The sequence below is a fragment of the Zophobas morio genome, unplaced genomic scaffold (assembly GCF_036711695.1).
Source record: "Zophobas morio isolate AGI-343-1 ecotype UQ-CSIRO unplaced genomic scaffold, CSIRO_AGI_Zmor_V1 ptg000006l, whole genome shotgun sequence".
NCBI lineage: Eukaryota > Metazoa > Arthropoda > Insecta > Coleoptera > Tenebrionidae > Zophobas > Zophobas morio.
In genome coordinates, this window is record NW_026972111.1 from 7,424,059 (window position 1) to 7,439,312 (window position 15,254).

Here is a 15,254-nt window from a genome sequence, read left to right on the forward strand (position 1 = left end):
ATAGATCTGTACAGTTAACAAATATAAATGGTTATATAATGCTCGATTTGTTTTGTGAACTGCTTTTGGTTTATTCCTCTTTATCCAGGCTTTCTCATAGGTCTTTTCTTCTTATATCATCGAATACTTTTTCAGAGATTCTATCAAATTTTCAGCCGTTTTTCCTCCTTTCGTCTATACAATTGCCTTCTGTTTATTTTGCGAACGTAAGCTAAAGACGCAACAACAGATCTACCATTTCCGTCTGTCTGTCTATCTGTCTGTCTGCCGTCTGCCGTAATCTCCGAAACTACTGGACCGAATGATTCTCCTGAGAATATATTTTTTTCGTTGGTTATCTACTTTAAATATATTTCATTTTGTCCGCACATTATACCTACAGGTTATCACAAAATAAAAATTGCAAAATCAAATTTTATAAATTGTCAAAGAAGAAGCGAGGGAAGTTCTATCCAAGCAATCTTAGACCAATTTTTTTATCAACCATGGTTATTACTTTTTCTTGTGTTGAGATCTTTCCATTCTTATCCTTTATGTTTTTCTTTGTGTGTTTCATTTTGTTCCCAGATTCTTGCCATGGTTTCTGTTTTCCGGGCTTTCACAAGTAGTTTTACTTCTTTACTTAACTCTTTGCATTCTTCGCATTCAACTTCCTTTTTACTTCCCGAGTGTAAGCCGCGGAAGTATTTCTCGACGTTGCATGATCCCTATACTGTGAAAAAGTGGGTCTTCTGTTTCCGTTTGCCTGTGTCGATTTTTATTACACAGAAAATGTGAAAGCGTCATCCTCCTAATCTTAAAAACATCAAAATTAAAATTATCAATTATATATCACACCAAACTGATCCCTATCTAAGGAATTTTAAAGGTGTAGGGGTTAACGGCCAGACGCCTAGCGATTTTTGGATCATGTAAATTATAACCGTTGGATATCTTCGCTTCCTATTCTGAGTTTATGGTTTCTTAGAATAATGTATTTGTACCAATGTAAAAAAAGAATTATTTTTTCAAAGTGTAGTAGAATCGCCATCGGTTTTAGGAAGTTCTGTGTTGACTTTCTATATTTTGAGAAAATTAACACATCGAAACTATTTTGAATTAGAACTGACTATATGTAACTATCGGTATCTACTTGTAATTAACAAATCAATATATTTTTTAACACTGACCTAACCACACTTTTTGTTTCAGATCAACATTCAACAAGATATTTCTTGTAAAAATTTTGGGATACCCTGTTATAAAGGTAAGTTGCTTTAATAATTTTTAGTAGTGTTTTTACTCTAACTAATCCCATATTTCTAGTAGATAAAAAATGTTCCAATAGTTGAAAATGGGGCTTATAATTGCCCCTTTTGTAGTTCGTTATTATTTTTATTGAATCACCATGTTTATTAGTTGTTTATGTGGAGCACTGCCATCACAATTTTTTAATCGGTCTATTTAACATATAACGAACAAAGATAATTGTAGAAACGAGGAGTACAAGGATCACATAAGTACAATTAAAAATAAACTACCGTACTTTCCGTATTGGTTTGCAAAGGTCACTGGAACACTTAATACTCGGAAGATTAAGTGATATAAAATTTCGCCAAAAACCTAAATCAAAAAACTTCAAGCCAAAAAAAAACTTTTTTACCACCTCCGCCACTGTCCTAATAACTTTAAAATCTTCATTAATAATACGTTTATGGCCAAATCAGTGGCACATAACTCGTTCGTATGGTACGGTTTTAACTTTCTATAGCCTCCGGACAAACAAACACAAAGGTTAACACTTTCTTGATTAAGTTTAGATAAACTGGATCAGCTGTGATTTGTTAAGAGATAATACATTAAAAGGGACCTTGACAGCAAATTAAAAAAACATATCTATAGCTTGAATACAACTTTATCTCTTGGGCTAGATTTCATTTATTTAATCTGATAAGAATTTTTTAGTTCCGCCTATTTTTTGTTTTCTTGCGGTGTACTCTTGGCAAAGAAAAGAAGTACACTGCGATTATCAAATATTTGTTGCAGAAATAACAGGGCCCTTTATCCTTTATCTTTTAATAATAATAATAATAATAATAAATTAGACATTTATTTTTGATTGATATTAGATAAAATTATCCTCTTAGACACACGAAGAAATTATTAAATGGGTTCATTTTTAATTGGAAAAAGTTGGTTTCATAACAGTTATATAGATGGGCGGGCTATCAGCTCGTATCTCAAACGTTACGTACTAAAGTGACGTAAAAATTATATGTTTACATAAATAAAAAAGTGCATTATGATAATTTAAATGTGGGTTCGTAGTGTATTTCGGTATAATAAGATTACTTCCAGTTTACGCGCACATGGAAGGTGAAACTCCCACTCGCTACTGGCACAATCAGAATTGAAGAGAATAAATATATTGTTACAGATTTACTGTTTCCCATTTTGTCATGCTTGTCCTACAATGTAGTCGATAGGTATTGTTTTTTCGTAAGCTAAGGAAGTATTGTAATTGAGTCCACTAGACTGGCTCCTTTTATGTTTGTTTTATGTATGTCTGTCTGTCTGTTTATCATCTGTCTAAATTTTTATTAGACGGATAATCTCCGAAACTACGGAAGCGATTATTGTTTTCAAATTTTATAAGTAGGTATTTTAGAAATATATATGTATATGGTAAAACGCTAACCTATTTGGATAAACATTTCCACCAACAATGGGATGACAAAATTTACATTACTAAATATTATGTCAATTTCATAAAACAAGATAATCCTTCACATGTGGTTTATGAATCCGTGTTGAGTTTTACCTCATACATACAGGTTTATTGAAAAACATCAAAATTGTCCAACATTATTAAATCTTCTCTGAAGCATGTAAAATATTTCCCTTATCATTTTTCGAAAAATCTGGATTTATTTACCTTCGATCAATTTTTTGATATCACAATTTTTTGTTTGTTCGTTTTCTATTTTTTTCAGTTTTTCCCGCTTTTCAATGCTTCAATTATATAATTTTTCAATATTTCCATTCTTCAATTTTCCAGTTTTTCAAGTTCTTGATTTCTAATTTTCATTTTCCCGATTTTTTTGGATGTTATTTTCTCAGTTTTATATTACAAGTTTCGTTGTTTCATTTCCTTTATTCAACGTTTCTTTTGATTTTATATATTTACGTTTATTCAATTTTTCAAATTTTCAATCTTTGATTTTCCAATTCCTCGATTTTCCAATTTTAATATTTTTCAATTTTGCAATTTATGGATTTCTCAACTATCCGATTTTCCGATTTCTTCAACATTTCGTTTTTTCGCTTTTGCACTTTTTTCAGGTTCTTGATTTCTAGTTTTTAGATTTTTAAAGTTTTCATTTTATACTTTTTCGTGTTTTCATTGTTGATTTTTTAATTTTACAATTTTGCAATTTTTTTTATTCCAGATGTTGAAAAATCGGAAAACTAAAATCGGAAGAACTTGAAAAATCAATTGACTGAAAAAATGAGAAATTGCAAAATCGAAAAAGTGGAAAATTAAAAAATTGTAAATCGAAGAACCGAAGAAACGAAAAATTGAAACATTAAAAATCTAAAAATTAACGAATCGAAAAATTGGAAAAGCCAAAAATGGTAAAATCGAAAAATTATAGAATCGTCAAAATTGTAAAGTCAAAAAACTATACATTGCAAGATCCAAAAATTGAAAAATTAAGTATGTACTGAAAAATTCAAAGTTTAAAAATCGTAAGATTAAAAATCGAATATATGAAATAGTTTAAAATCCAATAAGTCATTGAAAAATTGAAAAATTCTAAAATCGTAAATTTTATTTCATAATTTTTCGTTTTCTCATTTCCTTTATTTTGCAATGTTTTTTCGATTTTTCAATTTTTCGTTTCTTAAATATTTCAGGTTTCTGATTTCTAATTTTTTAATGTTTTTAAATTTTCATTTTATACTTTTTCGTTTTTTCATTGTTGATTTTTAAGTTTTACAATTTTGCAATTTTTCTTTTGTTTGATTCCAAATTTTGAAAAATCGAGATACTGAAAAAGTTCAAACATTAAAAATCTGAAAACACGAGAAACTGCAAAATCGAAAAAGTAGAAAATCGAAAAATTGCAAATCGACAAAGTGAAGACACGAAAAATTGAAACATTGTGAAACTAAAAATCAAAAACGTAAAAATCGAAAAAATTGACGAATAGAAAGAAAAATTGGAAAGAAAAAACCAATTTCCATTTTTTTAATTTTTCAATTTTATTTTTAGAGTTCTCAATTATCCTGTTTTACGATTTCTTTAATTTTCAATATTTCGAATTTACAAAATTTGCTTTTTCGATTTTTAATCTTTTTCGATTTTATAATTTTCTGTTTCTTCAATTGTTCAGATTCTTGATTTCCAGTTTTTTATTTTTCAAAATTTTCATGTTTTAGTTTTTCTTTTTTCATTCTCGATTTTTCAGTTTTTTACAATTTTGCAATTTTTCTTTTTTTTTTATTCCAAATGTTGAAAAATCGAAAAATTGAAAATTGAAGAACCTAAGAAACGAAAAATTTAAAAATTGAAAAACTAAAAATCGAAAAATTGAAACATTGAAGAACTAAAAACCGATAAACTTAAAAATCGAAAAAAAAAGGAGTCGCAAAATTGGAAAAAACGAATTAAATCGAACAGTTGTAAAACCGAAAAATTATAGAATCGTCAAAATTGTAAAGTCGGAAAACTGTGCATTGCAAGATCGAAAATTGAAAAATTAAACGTGTATTGAGAAATACAAATTTTAAAAATCGAATACATATATGAAATATTTTAAAATCCAATAATTGAAAAATTGAAAAATTCTAAAATCGGATACAGGAAATAATTTAAAATCAAATAATTGAAAAACTGGAAAATTCTAAAATCGTAAATTTTATACATACTTTTTCGTTTTTCATTTCCTTTGAAAACATCAAAAAAATCTTTCGATTTTGTAATTTTTTGTATGTTCAGTTTTCAAAAGTCTTTGATTTTCCGATTTGTAAATTTTTCAATTTTGCAGTTTTGAGATTTCTCAATTATCCTGTTTTCCGGATTTTACAAAATTTACTTTTTCGATTTTTAAATTTCTCAATTTTGAATCTTTCGATTGTTCAAATTTTCGTTTCATCAATTTTTCAGGTTTTAGATTTCCAATTTTTATATTTTTCAAAATTTTGATTTTATACTTTTTCGTTTTTTCATTGTTGATTTTTTCAATTTTTCTTTCTTTTGATTCCTAATGTTAAAAAATCGAAAAATTTGAAAATCGATGAACCTAATAAACGAAAAATTGAAACATTGAAAAACTAAAAATCAAAAAACTTTAAAATCGAAAACAATTGGAAAGAAAAACCGAATTGAATCGAAAAATTTTAAAACCCAAAAATTGTAAAAATGAAAAATAATAGAATTGTCAACATTGTAAAGTCGTAAAACTTTTAAAATCTTTCTAGTTTTCAATTTTTCCTTTCTTCAATTTTTCAGGTTCTTGATTTCCAATTTTTAGATTTTTAAAAATTTCCATTTTATTCTGTTTTTTCGTTGTAGATTTTTCAATTTTACAATTTTGCATTTTTTTTATTTTGATTCTAAAAATTAAAAAATCGAAAAACTGATAATCGAAAAACTAAAAAAATCGGAAAAATTTGAAGTCGAGAAATTAAAAAAGCGGAAAATTTAAAAATCGAAGAACTGAAGAAACGAAAAATTGAAACATTGAAGAACTAAAAACTGAGAAGATTAAAAATCCAAAAAAAAAATAAGGAGCGAAAAATTGGAAAGAAAGAACGAAATTAATCGAAAAATTATAGAATCGTCAAAATTGTAAAGTCGACAAACTGTAGATTGCAAGATCCAAAAATTGAAAAATTAAAAATCGGACACATGAAATAATTTAAAATCAAATAATTGAAAAACTGGAAAATTCTAAAATCGTAAATTTTATACACACTTCTTCGTTTTTCATTTCCTTTGTTTTTCAAGGTATCTTTCGGTTTTTGTAATTTTTTGTTTATTCAGTTTTCAGTCTTTGATTTTCCAATTTTTCAATTTTTCAATTTTGCAATTTTTAGATTTCTCAATTATCCTGTTCTCCGAATTTTACAAAATTTACTACTTCGATTTTTAAATTTCTCAATTTTGAATCTTTCGATTTTTCGATTTTTCGTTTCATCAATTTTTCAGGTTCTTGATCTCCAATTTTTAGATTTTCCAAAATTTTGATTTTATACTTTTTCGTTTTTTCATTATTGATTTTTCAATTTTTCTTATTTTTGATTCCAAATGTTGAAAAATCGAAAAATTGAAAATCGATGAATCTAAGAAACGAAAAATTGAAACATTGAAAAACTACAACTCGAAAAACTTTAAAATCGAAAAAAATTGGAAAGAAAAAACGAATTTAATCGAAAAATTTGAAAACCCAAAAATTGTGAAAACGAAAAATTATAGCATTGTCAAAATTGTAAAGTCGTAAAACTTCTAAAATCTTTCTAGTTTTCAATTTTTCATTTCTTCAATTTTTCAGGTTTTTGATTTCCAAGTTTTAGATTTTTAAAAATTTCCATTTTATACTTTTTCGTTTTTTCCTTATTGATTTTTCAATTTTGCAATTATTGTTTAATTTGATTCTAAAAATTGAAAAATCGAAAAATTGAAAATCGAAAAACTGAAAAAAATCGTAAAAATTTGAAGTCGAGAGACTAAAAAAGCGGAAAATTGCAAAATTGAAGAAATGAAGAAACGAAAAAAAAAATAACGAGTCGAAAAATTGGAAAGAAAAAACGAATTGAATCGAAAAATTATAGTGTGACGTTGAAAAACTGAACAGTACAGAAAATTAAGAATCCAAAATCGAATAATTGACAAATGGAAAAAATTTAAAATCATAAAATTGAAGAAGTGAAAAATTTTTAAAATTATCATTTCTAATATTTAAAATGAAAACTAGAAAAATTGCAAATCAGAATTTGAATTAACGAAAAATTTAAAAATAAAAAAAGCAAATTGAAAAAAAGAAAAACTGAAAACCGGGAAATTGAAAAATCGAAAAGATTCACATTGAAGAAAGAAACATTATAAAATCAGAACACTGAAAAACAAAAAACTGAATAAATCAATCAAATAAAAACCGTAACTGAAAATTGCAAACCAAAAATTTGAAGGAATAGAAAACTGAAAAATCGAAAATTGAAAGCTCGTGAAATTGCAAAACGGAAAATTGGAATGCCAAAATCGCGAAAATTGTATAATTTTTTCAAAGAAGCAGGATTTGATGGGCTGTAGTTCAAGGATTAGTACCATCTGCACAATCTTATTGTATGAAGAGAGTCATCAGTAAAAAAAAATGCATTAGTTTGACAAGTGGTACCTATCAAACGTTCCGTTCAATGCATGATTCGTTGCTGTAATTACGTATTAATTAGATAACCGCTGTACAAGTAGGAACCACTTTATTTTCAGCTGGCTAGATAAAGATAACAGAAACAATAAAATCTTCTCACCAAAATAAAATCATCGAGTGATTATGTCAGAAAATGTTGTGTTATCTTAACAAAAATCTGAAGTAGGTAGTTATTTATATAACATATGAAAATTCATAAACTAACGCTTCACCAACTATCGATAAAACGCAATTATTTGTAGTTCTAAAAAAATTCAAAGTAGAAGCATTCATTAAAATACGGCCATCAGCATTTTGATAAGTTGATAACGTACTGTTACTGCGCTATTATCTACGTAAGCACCTAATATCGTTTTTAACGTTGCAGCCTTTGAATATTTTACAAATAATTAAAATTACAAAAACCTCCAGTATTCACTTCGTGGTACTTTCCAATTTCTTCAACTTCCATTGTCCGCTTTTTGCCTCCCATTTCACCACGCCAAATCCCAGCTCTGTTTTTCTCTTTGTTGGTTCCTTGAACCCGCTGTAACAAGTTTAGCAACGGGACTTTTTTTGCGTAACCATGAGCAAGTTTGCGCGATCAAATTCAAATTCTCCCCGCAAAAAGAAAGCTCATTAAAACAGCGTTTCGGTTGCAATGTCAAAATTACTTTCTCCTAGACATGTTCCGAGCCTCTAATTAGCCTGCCGGACCAGACTAGAACCAGACTGATTACCACCGTTGTGAAAACAAACGGAAAATGGGTGGTACCGAATCGTTCTAACATTCACCACAAGACGAATTTCGTCATAACTGCAGAACCGGATACATTAGCAGAATGGTTGTTCTTGAACGCGTGAACAGTGTTTGCCCGCATTGCGAAGTGGAAAACTAGCTATTAGTTCCAGTTAATTGGGAAGCTAAGTGGGGGCAAAAATTGGATTTTTAGTTCGAGCGAGGCCAGGATCTGAGAACTTTTCCGAAATATAGAAAAGAAGAAACCTTCTCGTACCAATGTGGTACTTGTTAGTCACAGTTTTATTGTATTTTTAGCAGAAATAAATGCGATAATGATGAAACCATCCATGTCTTAAAGTATATTCGGTTGCCCACTTAGTCTCCGAAAATAATTGTGCTGTTATAAATAAATGGCAAATAACAATTTCTAGGTTTGCTCCAGATATATTTTTTATTGTACACCCGTTATAAATTACGATATTTTAGATTGGCTATAGCTCTAATTGGTCGCTGATGTATTTTGGATAATATGTGGCTCATTTTATAATTTCACACGTTAGAGTGTATACTTATAGTTTTTTCAACGTGTCAAGACCCCTAGAGTACGAAAAAATAGGCCTCCCGTTTCCGCCTGTATGTCTCTCCGCCGCCTATGTCGGTGTTTATTAGACAGATAATTTCCGAAACTATCGGATCGATTGAATTTTTACCCTAGCAATCCAAATTTTTGTAAAAAATAAAAATTTTATAACATTTTACAATACATATAATTTAACTTCTAAATTGCAAAATGGAATGCTTTGAAATCTTGCAAAGGTCATTGGAAAGATGGTAAATCGTTAATCAAAATGTATCCATTTGTCGAAAAAATGTTACGTAAATGTTAAAAAGTAAATAAGATATTACTGATACTGTGGTTTATGAATCCTTGTTGAATGTTTATCCTAGACATCGAGATTTTTGGAAAAAAATCAAAATCGTGTAACGAGTATTTTGATTCCTTAATGTTTCGATTTTTCAATTGTTTTAATTTTTCGACATTTGGGTTCTTTGATTCTTCATTTCGTCGGTTTTTCAAAATTTCAATTTCTCGATTTTTTTAATTTTCGGTTTTCCAAATTTCCGACATTTCAGTTTTACGATTTTTCAATTTTTCGGTTCTTCACTTCTTCGATTTTAAAATTTTTCGATTTTAAAATTTTTCGTTTTTCTAATTTTTGGCGTTTCTAAATTTTCGATTTTTCGATTCTTCAGATTTTTAATTCATTTTCTCTATTTTTCAAATTTCCGATTTCTCGATTTCTTAATTTTTTGGTTTCTCAATTTCGATTTTCCGATTTTTTACTCTTTCAGCTTTTCGATTTTTTAAATTTTTAATTTTTTCATTCCTTAATTTTCCAGTTTTTTAAGTTTTTGGTGCTTCGATTTCTCGATTTTCAATTTGTCCATTTTTCGATTTTTAGATTTTTCCTTTTCTGTATTTCCGGACTTTTTACTTTTTCGATTTTGTGACGATTTGATATCTGGATCTTTGAATTTTTCTATTCTTCAATTTTTCGATATTGTAATTATTTGATTTTTCCATTTCTCGGTTCGATTTTTCAGTTTTTAAATTCCCAATTTCTCGAATTCTCGAATTTTCGATGTTTCGAATTTTCGACTTCTTGAATTCTCTTTATAAAATTTTCCAGTTTTTCAGTTCAATTTCTCGATTTTTCCGATATTTCAATTTTTAGATTTTTCAATTTTTCGCGTTTCTAAATTTTCGGTTTTTCGATTTCCCGATTTATCTATTAATCGATTTTTTGATTCTTAGACTTTTCCATTTTTCAGTTTCCTAAATTTCCCATTTGTCAATTTCTCTAATTTTCAATGTTTGAATTTCTCGATTCTCGATTTCTCGATTTTTCGATTTTTCAGTTTTTTAATTCATTTTCCCTATTTTTCAAATTTCCGATTTCTCGATTTTTAATTTTTTGATTTCTCAATTTCCCGATATTTCAGCTATACGAATATTCAATTTTTGGATTCTTCAATTTTTCGATTTTTAAATTTGTCTATTCTTCATGTTTTCAATTTTTGGTGTTTCTAGATTTTCGGTTTTTCGATGGTTTGATTTCTCGGCTAACCGATTTTTTCATTTTTCAACTTTTCGAATTTCGGTTTTTTAAATTTCCCATTCCTTGATTCCCCGAATTTTAGATATTTCGATTTCCTGATTTTTTAATTTCTCGGTCTTTCAATTTTCTAATATTTCAGTTATACAATTTTGCAAATTGTTGGATTCTTTAATTTTTTGATTTTCAATTTTTCACTTGTTAGAGTTCCAAAATTTTTGGTTTTTCTATTTCTCGATTTTTTAATTTTTCGATTTTTCACTTTTTTGATCTTTTATATTTTTGATTTTTTGATTTTTGAGTTTTACGATTTGTCAATTTTTCGATTCTTCGCTTCTTCGATTTTTAAAATTTTCGATTCTTCAATTTTTCAATTTAAGAGTTTCTAAATTTTAGGGTTTTCCATCTCTCGATGTCACGATAAATCGATTTTTCGTCTTTTGACTTTTCGAATTTTTAGTTTTTTAAATTACCAATTTCTCGATTTCTCGAATTTTCGATGTTTCGAAATCTCGACGTCTTGATTTCTCGATTTTAAATTTTTCCATTTCTCGATTTTTTAGCTTTCAGTTCAATTTCTTGATTTTTCAAAATTTCGATTTTTCGATTTTTTAATTTCTCTGTCTCTCAGTTTTCCAATATTTCAGTTATACGATTTTCCAATTTTTCGATTTTAAATTTTTTGATTTTTCAATTTTTCAATTCCTGGCGTTCCTAAATTTGTGGTTTTTCCACTTCCCGATTTCAAATTTTTAGATTTTTCAATTTTTCGCGTTTGTAAATTTTCGATTTTTCGATTTCCCGATTTCTCTATTAATCGATTTTTTTGTGTTTGGATTTCTCGACTTCTCGATTTCTAGATTTTTCGATTTTTCAGTTTTTTAATTCATTTTCCCTATTTTTCAAATTTCCTATTTCTCGCTTTTTAATTTTTTAGTTTCCGATATTTCAGTTTTACGAATGTTCAATTTTTCGATTTTTAAATTTGTCTATTCTTCATGTGTTCAATTTTTGATGTTTCTAGATTTTCGGTGTTCCGATGGTTTGATTTCTCGGCTAACCGATTTTTTTCATTTTTCGACTTTTCGAATTTCAGTTTTTTAAATTTCCTATTCCTTAATTTTCCGAATTTTAGATATTTAGATTTCTCGGCTCTTCGATTTCTCGATTTTTTGATTTTTAGGTTTTCAGTTCAGTTTCTCAATTTTTAAAAATTTCGATTTCTCGATTTTTTAGTTTCTCAGTCTCCAATACTTCAGTTATACGATTTTTCAATTTTTGGATTATTTAATTTTTTGATTTTTCAATTTTTGGGGTTTGTCTATTCCTCGATTTTTTAATTTTTTGATTTTTGAGTTTTTCGAATTTTTGAAGACCCGATTTCTCGATTTTTAAATAAATACTTCGATTCTTCTCGGTGTTAGATTTTTCGGTTTTTCGACTTTTCAATTTCTAAATTTTTCGATTTTTAAAATTTTCGATTCTTCAATTCTTCAATTTAAGAGTTTCTAAATTTTAGGGTTTTCGATTTCTCGGTTAATCGATTTTTCTTTTGACTTGTCGATTTTTCAATTTTTAAATTACCAATTTCTCAATTTCTCGAATTTTCGATGTTTTGAATTCTAGACTTCTTGAAATCTCGATTCTATATTTTTCAGTTTTTCAATTTAATTTCTCGATTTTTTCATTTTCAGTTTTTTAAATTTTGGCATTCCTAAATTTTTGGTTTTTTGATTTCCCGATTTTTTACTTTTTCAATTTTTCGATGTTTTAAGTTTTAAATTTTTTCATTCCTTAATTTTTCAGTTTTTTAAGTCTTTGGTGCTTCGATTTCTGGTTTCTGGATTTCCGGACTTTTTACTTTTTCGATTTTGTGACGATTTGATACCTGGATTTTTGAATTTTTCTATTCTTCAGTTTTTCGATATTGTAATTATTCGATTTTTCTATTTCTCGGTTAATCGATTTTTCGTTTTTTGAGTTTTCGATTTTTGAGTCTTTAAATTCCAAATTTCTCGATTTCTCGAATTTTCAATGTTTCGAATTCTCGACTTCTTGAAATCTCGATTCTATATTTTTCAGTTTTTCAATTTAATTTCTCGATTTTTTCATTTTCATAATTTTTTGGTGCTTCGATTACTCGATTTTCAATTTGTCCATTTTTCGATTTTTGGGTTTTTTGAATTTTCGATTTTTCTGTTTATCGATTTCCGGAATTTTTAAAACTTTTTCGAATTTTTATTGTTTCGATTTTTTAAATTTTAAATTTTTCGATTTTTCAATGTTTCGATTTTGTGACGATTTGTTGTCTGAATTTTTCAATTTTTTTTATTCTTCAGTTTTTCGCTATTTTAATTATTCGATATTCCGACTTCTAGGTGTCAGATTTTGCGGTTTTTTAATTTCCCAGTTTTTCTATTTTTCGATTATTTGACTTATAGAGAGTTCCATGTTTCAAATTTTTAATTGTTCAATTTACCAGTTTTTCAAATTTTCAATGTTTCGATTTATCGAATGTGAGTAATTTCGATTTCCGCATTTCATAATTTTTCGACTCCTCAGCTATTCTATTTCTCGAACTTTTCATGCTTCAATTTCTCAATGTTTCAATTTTTCAAGTTCTCGGTGTTTCAATTTTTCAATTTTTCGATTTTCAGTGTTTCGATTCATCAATTTTTCGATATTTTAATTTTTGAAATTCTAGATTTTTCAATTTTTTGAAGTTTCGATTTCTCGATCAATAGTTCTAATGTTTTCGATTTCTAAATTTTTAGATTTTTCGATTTTTCGATTCTTCACTTCTCCGATTTTTAAAATTTTCGATTCTTCAATTTTTCCATTTAAGAATTTTTAAATTTCAGGGTTTTCGATTTTAAAAATTTTTCGGCTTTTCGAATTTTCGATTCTTTAAGTTTTTGATTTCTCAATTTTTCAACATTTCAATTTTTGAAAATTTTCAGTTGCTTGAAATTACAATTTTTCGAATTTTCGTTCCCGATTTGTCAGTTTTTTGATTTGTTAAATTTTTGATTTTTCGATTTTAAAATTTTTAGATTTTGCAATTTTTCGGTTTCTCAGTTTTTCGATTTTTAAAATTTCTCGATTTTACAAGATTCCAATGTTTCAATTTTTCAGTTTTTCTATTTTCCAAAAAGTATTTTCACCCTTTGGTTATTTGCTAACTAATATTTTATTGTCCCCACTAATTTTAACTTTGTAGAGATTATTAGAAAATAAAAATCGCAAACAATTTTCATAATCTTTCAAAGAAGGGGAATTTGTTAGGCTGCACTTAAGGGCGAGGAAAGTTCTTTCGAAATAACCTTCGACCAATTTTTTTAAGTAATTTATTAGTGTCATAAAACAATCTCCCTACGTTTAGCAGACAATCAATAATAATTTAGCTCTTCAGGGACACTGACAAGTAATTTTTAATAACACCTAAAAATGCTCACTGCGCTCGCATTTTTAATCTTTTCGAAAAGAAATATGAAATATCAGCCAATATATCTTGTTTCATGAATCACGACATGAGTCATCATTTCATCACGTACCCTTTTTTAAATTTTTTTTACTAATTTATAACCTTCAACATTGCCTTGGAGTTTTATTTCTGATAATGAGTTCGTCGTTAACCGCTATTTTTGCATTTCTTACGGCTGCATTATACCGTTTTTTTTTAAATCGTTAAACATCTTCATTAATTGTGGACACCTATTGGGTTTATATGCATATTCAAGAAAACCCGTTCACGCATTTAACCTAAATGGGGAGCAAACCATTGACTCATGTTTAAATTAGCAGAATTATTTTTAAAAGACACATTTTAATGGTTAGTGGTTTACATTTTATAAAGTGCCATTTGACTTTAGTCAACCCTTGATAGGACTTCAATTACAAAAGTTTAGTCGTATGTACGTACAGTTACTTACTCAAAGTGTCAGTTGAAGTCGATTCCTAAACCTAAATATGTATAATGTTCAAGGAAATTGGTTTTCATTTGATTGAGACCCCCCCAGTCAAACTAAGTTAAACTGAGCCAGAACCCCCATCACTTTCTAGCAACTCATGAGATCTGGCCTATTATATCTAACTCACTTCAACCTCAGTTCGTTTCCATGACGACGGACATTAGCAAACCTCTTATGTCCACAGAAAGTGATGGGGGTTCTGGATCAGTTTGACCTCATTTGACGTCAACAGCAACATAATGGGATTGTTATTAATCTCCAGGCATTTTTGTTCGATTCTTTGCTGTAAGTCCTCCAAATTTGCAATCAGCGTTTCTTAAGAAATTTAAATTGTACATTGTACTATTTTTTTTCTGCTTGTCAAAAATGTCAAACCATGGTCAAATGTCAATTATGGAATTAAAGTAGTGACCAGAATACTCAACGTGAGATTGCCTTTGGTCGAGGACGATAACTTTTCATTCTCTTTCAAACAAGCTACAAAAAACAAGACTACACAAAAAGGCAATATGTTAATTTCGCCAGTTGGCTGCCAGGTGACGTCACATTTGTCACCACCAACGCGCTTAGTCCTCACCCCAACCGGAACTCTGTTGAATTTTATCAATAGTAGAGTTCGACGGTATAGGGTGAACTGGTGGTAAATAATTCCCACCACAATCACATATCGAACTCTAGTCGCGCCCCATCGTAGTAATAATAGACATGCAGCGATATTGAACTTATGCATCCATTTTCGAAATGTATGTTAATATCATGTACGTCATTGGACGACGGGTGACACGTGGATACAAGAGAGCAATAAAAAACTATCAAAGACAAATTTTCAAAAATTCATGGCTGTCTCTGATCGTGTTTTTATTGCTTCTCTCTTGGTGTAAAGCTACCTTGTATGGCGATTTTTAAAATCTATTTCACCGATACGATACACATCAGTGTAGCAACATTGAAAGATTTATCTTTAATAAATTCGTAACTATGGTGTAATCCATGATTTGTACAAGTAATGTGGAACATGTTAGTATATCGTATT

The 15,254-nt window shown here is 28.3% G+C and overlaps 1 protein-coding gene across 4 annotated transcripts in view; it reads left to right on the forward strand.

The window, feature by feature from the left end:
- The window catches only part of LOC135123475 (protein dimmed), a 182,229-nt gene that overhangs the window by 75,648 nt on the left and 91,327 nt on the right, over positions 1-15,254 (forward strand). For all 4 annotated transcript variants that reach the window (XM_064048143.1, XM_064048147.1, XM_064048145.1 and 1 more), the window contains exon 2: positions 1,192-1,246. The gene's annotated coding sequence lies outside the window, so the exon portion shown is untranslated. The remainder of the gene's footprint in view (positions 1-1,191; positions 1,247-15,254) is intronic.